At 39.2% G+C, this 6000-nt stretch overlaps 1 protein-coding gene across 5 annotated transcripts in view; it reads left to right on the top strand.

Annotated features, from left to right (window-relative positions):
* Positions 1-377: 377 nt before the first annotated feature.
* The window catches only part of LOC139138648 (CAP-Gly domain-containing linker protein 4-like), a 30873-nt gene continuing 25250 nt past the window's right edge, over positions 378-6000 (top strand). Inside the window, exon 1 of one of the 5 annotated variants that reach the window (XM_070707123.1) lies at positions 378-508. The gene's annotated coding sequence lies outside the window, so the exon portion shown is untranslated. Of the gene's footprint in view, positions 509-2001; positions 2181-4378; positions 4599-6000 lie in introns of those variants that run through there. The other 4 variants (XM_070707127.1, XM_070707125.1, XM_070707126.1 and 1 more) reach the window with 4 other exon arrangements.

The following is a 6000-nucleotide window of genomic DNA, read 5'->3' as shown; positions in this document are numbered from 1 at the left end:
CTGATGCAAAGGTTTTGATATCGTGTTTTGATTTATTGTCGAAATATGAGGGCAAAAGCTAATTTTTATGGTGTGGTGTTGAAAAACGCTGCTCAACGGCATGGTGCATGGTGGAGAACTTTCCTTGCTAGGCATCCTCCCTCAAACGAATAATCGGGCCAGAAATGTCTATTACAACGTTGAATGCATATTTTAACGATCTGATTACTCAGTTTTTCGAGATTTAACAATCCCTCAAATTTACAAAATTATTGTCAAAAGTAATCTAAAATTCATATTAAACATATAACGCTCATCTTTTGAGTACTAGTGGTGACCCAAACGGCTACTACATCGTGGCTGGAATGCGAATCATTGTGTTATGATTATTGTGCTGTAGTCAGTGTACGGAGGTCAAAGTTTATGTGGCCTAAACGTTACCCAAGCGTATGAGAGCATAAATGGATTTGGCGTCCTAGAAGTCAGTAGGAAATAGTTTGTAGTACGCTAGGATAATTGCCGCCATGAGGTAAGTTAGCAAGTTATTACCGGTATTTTACAGCCAGCTTCAGTTCGTTGTCAGTAAGACCATGGATGTGAAAAAAAGAGAGAGAGCTACTGTACGAGATACGCGGGCTGATGCTGTTTGCTGTTTCGATGCATTGATTGAGATTGACGTAAACAGTACACTGTCGTCCTCTGAATTTGCCGTCGATTGGTAAAGAGTCGGTACACAAATCAAATTGTATAGAGTTTGTTTTCATAGGATCAAGGAATATTCGAATTCAGGGAACGTCATCTGTTTTGTATCATGTCATTTAGCGGCAACGCTACAGATCGGCCAGCGTTATTGATCGATCAGATCGCAATTCACATACGCAATGCCAATGCCTGCACACCCAATTATCAGATGCAATTCATCATGACCGTGGCTCGAGGGCAAAAGCTACATGATAAGAGCATTTTGGTGTAATGTGACTCATTGTTTTGCGTTACACTCTGTACAGGGACAACAAGAACATGCAATAGTTCTTCGAGTACGACTGGGCAAATCGCTTCGCTCTTGTACGTCCATACTTGGGCACTAACCGGGGAAAGCCTCTTCTAGCCGATTGATCCACTGTCATGGAGCGCGGAGGTAGCACTACAGTCACTTCTCTGTGGAGTGACCGTGGCGTGGTTAGCACACAGGTCTGCTTGATATTGCTATTATCATGACCATGGAGGTCGAAGAGCCTTGCTTCCATCTCCATGTCATGACGATGCAGCCAAATTCACCGCCGTACGCGTGACTTTGACGTCAGGCAGGTATAATACGGTCATCATATTTCTCGACTCTCCAACTCGTGCGTGGTATGACCCGCTAGAGCTAGAGTCCGTTTCTAGCTCCATGTCTGACCCAAGAGATTTCTGCCTATGAACATGCAGACACAATTACATGTGCCATGGAGGTAAAGAGAAAGATCTTTCTTTCGGGGTCCAGACACTTCGCACCAAAACCAGTTCGCCCCACACAACTTCTATTCGTCCCAAAACCATTTCGTACCAAAACCACCTCGTCCCAAGTACTACTTCGCCCAACCCCACTTCGCCCCAAGTACCACATCGTACTAAAAGTCTAAAACCACTTCGCCCAAAGTATAGCACCGTCAACTCGTCCTGAAACAACGATCACGACGTATCACAAGGTTGTTTTTACCTACAACTTGGAAGCATTAATGTGTTAGGACATTTTGGCTACCACGAACCATTTATTGTTGCATGAAACCATGAACGATAGAATAAGAAAATAGAAACACGCAAATACTACAACTCAGGGGCCTTGCGCGGAATTGCACGATGTCAATTTCGCGAAATGCGTACATTTTCAAGATTTCAGTCCCAGGATGACAGAAAGGTGGTTATTTTCAGCTTCACCAGTTAGCGATAAGTTTCGGGCAAAGTGGTTTGGAGGACATGACTTTTGGGGCGAAGTGGTTTTGGTACGAGGTTGTTTTGGTGCGAAGTGGTTTTGGTGCGAAATCGTATTGGACGAGATGGTATGGTGCGAAGTGGTTTTGATGCGAAGTGTCTGGGAACCTTTCTTTCTACCTCCATGCACGTGCCAAGTACGTATGCTAAAAGCTGTATTATATCATGGAGCTACCAAAATATTATATAGACTAGTATCATTATGTGATGACGGCAAGTCTGAAGGAGTGGTGAGTTGAGGTTTTTTTCTCACAGGCGCTTGAAGTTACCAACGTGGTATACACGTAGAAAGATTTCACATTACTCTACACTGAACACTCCATACGCCTGTGGATCTTCCATGGTCCTGGAAGGACCGTGGTTCTTCCTACCTCCGAGTCCATACCAACAAGTAATGTACTTTGCTAAGTCACATAATTTTTTATGTCTCATCAAAAATCACAGGGTTCCAGTATTTGTGTGGTGACATGTAATGTAAAACTCCATTTTCAAATTTTCTCGAATTATCAGGTCAAGTATAGACAGTAGAGAAACTGTCTACATGGGTCAAGGCAACAGAACACCCAACGCTGATGTTGACAAAACTGTCTTTGCTTCACATATGAAACCATTGACACTATTTGTAGTTGTTTGACGTTCGGTAACCATGGCAAAAGCAGTGCTGCAACTAAACACTGTGCAGTAGAGTAGTTTTGTTAGGTGACCGACATGATAGGGCACGTAGATCTGTGTAGATAATTCAGTGACCTCTTGCCATTGTCTGCATAGCTTGGCTTTTTTCTTTATTCGTGATAGCGCTTAATTGGATAAGTCTTCGTTTCAATGTCCTGCAATGAATTTTTTGTTGTTAAAGGTTGTGAAGTATTTACCATTTTGAATCTGACTTGATAAGTAAAGGCAAGATATTTCTTAATTGCTGCAAAGGCATCATGAACAAATAACTCAGTTTGAATCCATACAAGCCCCGTTGAAATCTGCTGGGAGCAGTGCCAACACTCAACCTCAGTCTTATGTAAAATACATTCAAGTCGCACAGCATACAGTAGACATCATACATTACATGTACATAGCATTAAAATATGAAACAACTACATTGTATTTAGCATTGAATTCTGACTACAAAAAATTTTACAAATGACAGGATGGTCTCCAATGTTTAGAGTGACCATACAATCAGTGTTTCCCCAGACTTTCCACTTCAAGTCCGATTTGTTTTGAGTGGCAAATTTCAAATAAGTTTGTATGAAATAGAAGAGACTCCAGACAAACCGTTGCAAATGATTTTATGTTTTAAAAATACACCAACTTGAACCAAGGCTATGTTCTCCCCTGAGCAATTAAAGCATAGTGGCCTCTTTAATTTGGGAAAAACAATATAAAACATTAACATAACAATTAAATACTTGGTTATGCAAATTAGAAATTGTTAGGGAGAACACTGACAATATCTTTTAGATTTGTTGGATAGAAGTATCTATACTGTACCTATACATGGACATATGTGTACATGTATGACCTTTACAATGACTCTGACATTTGTTGAAGGTTTCCCGTTCACTTCCTTGAGATTCCCATTGGTATACACATTCACACGGTCTGTGGAGGGACCTTAGCACATAATATGTTCAAAACAATAAAGTGCTATCTTTTATAGTAAATGCTAACTGAAGAGAAGAGAAATAATGTTGCCGCTGTTCCAAATAATAACTGGTAAATTTCTAGACCCCAGAAAAAACTCAATGAATTATGACACTGTACATGTCAGTGAATAAAGTTTTACAAACCCACATGCAAACTATAATTTGCTGTTCTACAGATGTATTGATACACGCTCATCAATTAAAACGTTACTGCTTAATGAGTGTGTTAAGGGCACATCCTGTTGTAGGTACATTTGCTTACATTCTGATTCTGTACATTGCAACTGTAACTAAAGAAGCTTAATTAATACAACTGCATATATACAGAGGATGGTAAAAGACTACAAGATATATATTTTTTTTTTTCTCAAATTTTGACGTTTGTGAGTATACATGATCTTACAAATATATTCTTCTCATTTTGAATAAATGTATACCCAGATTAAGAACCACTTTATCAAATTTATGTACATGTAAGACAGTGAATGAAATAGTCTACAGTACGCTAGGATTTTCAAAATTTAGGAAATCTTCGTCAGAATGTTTTGTCATTTCCAAACTGCCATGTGTTTATGAAGCCATTCCTGTAAACACAAAGATCAGCGTGATACACATGACTGACTTCACTTCTGTAACAATAGTTCTCAATTAGACTGTCTGGTCCATTAGTGTTTTGTATTTTGTGACGTTGAGTCATTGTCATGCCCAGGGCATCCATTGTACTTGTGATGTAGTGAATGGAAGGTAAACATGTGTAAATTGTGTGTTTAAAAAGTGACCGTTGAAGGGAATACTTCCAACAGTTACTGTGAGGAGAGCCAGGCAAGGATACGTGTTCGGCAACTTCCTTCCGTTTCAGGCTCGGTGCTTTCTGGAAAACCTTTCTTGCAGTATGTGCAGTAGTTATTTGCCTGCTGGCTGCTTTTGCCTCAGTGTAACCCAATCAACTTGAAAAAAATTGCTGTCAACATAAGAATTAGTCTGGCTACTGTATACGCTCAACAAATTGTAAGTACAGGCTTCATGTATGTTTGTCCAAGTAACTTTTTAGCAAGCGAAAGTTGTTTTATGCACGGAAGAGTCTTGAGTTTTGGTTAGCGGTTAAGATGAGATTCAGTGGACCTGTATGTGTTACTGTGTAAATACGGTAGCATATAGATATACATTTGTGATTGTACAGTGTAGGTGGAGAAAGGTTCAGGTATACATTACACTCACAGTGACGGAAACCTCAAAACACATGTTTGCACATGTAAAGTGTACATGTATAGGAATGGGTTGTCACTGAAGTATTGGTACATGTACATGTAAACTACATGTACACATATTTATAAACTGGCAGAACAATGTTGGCAGGACATGTGAACCTATACAAAAATCTGTGACACTGACATATTCATTTTGCTGTGCAGGAAAAGTTTTTTTTGATGTACATGTACATGTACATGTATGTATGGGTAATGTATTACATGCAAATTGTAGTACATAACACATATCTGTACATAGTTCACGTCAGTCACGTCACGTCAGTGTTTTCATTGGTGAATGAGATGGTACCGTACCGTACATGTACATGTACAGTGAACAGCTGGTATACCGGTATATAAAGTACACTTTTTCAGTTTTCACGGATGCTGCTGAGGAGAATGCAGTGAAATGTGTACATACATATATCTAGATCTCTCGGTATACAATACAGTGTTTGTCTGTCAACAAGTACAAGTGCCGCTGTGAGAACAGATTAAAGCATGTGTATAAGTGAGGTATAAGTGGTCCATAACAATACATGTATGAGGGAGAGGGGGAATTTCTACATGTTAATGTATACCAAGGGAGCAGAGTAGGATCAGGCGAAAGTTGATGATACAGTGAGATGCATCTTCATTTGTATTCTACCTGTTGGTTGATGATCTTTAACCAGCAATCTTTCCAGCTATCCTATTCATATGCTAATAGTCATATGACAGGATTCATTTTCACAACAAAAGAATATGCTTATTATGTATTGCTATGTACATTGGCCACTCCTCTGTTTTTTCAAGCTGTGGGTAACACTAATGTATGTAGCACTCAAAGACTGACCATATTTGGCTACAACTACATGTACATGTACATTCAACTGTATGTCATTATCAGGCAATATGCTATACACATGTGTAAATACTTTAACTTATACATGCACACAGCTATGGGTAGAGTATGCATGTAATTGATGATGCTTGATATAAAGTACATACACTATGATCGATTTCAGGGAAGCATGTGTTTCAACTTTCTGTCATATTGATGTGTTAAAATTGTAATGATCTCATTTCAAAGGGAGTGGCCCAGTGTTTAAGGACAGTGTCATGACATACATGTACAGTGCTTGTGTATCATTTGATATGCTCTACATTACAAAAAAATTCCA

The sequence above is a fragment of the Ptychodera flava genome, chromosome 8 (assembly GCF_041260155.1).
Source record: "Ptychodera flava strain L36383 chromosome 8, AS_Pfla_20210202, whole genome shotgun sequence".
Lineage (NCBI taxonomy): Eukaryota > Metazoa > Hemichordata > Enteropneusta > Ptychoderidae > Ptychodera > Ptychodera flava.
This window is presented reverse-complemented; position numbering and strand designations above follow the sequence as displayed.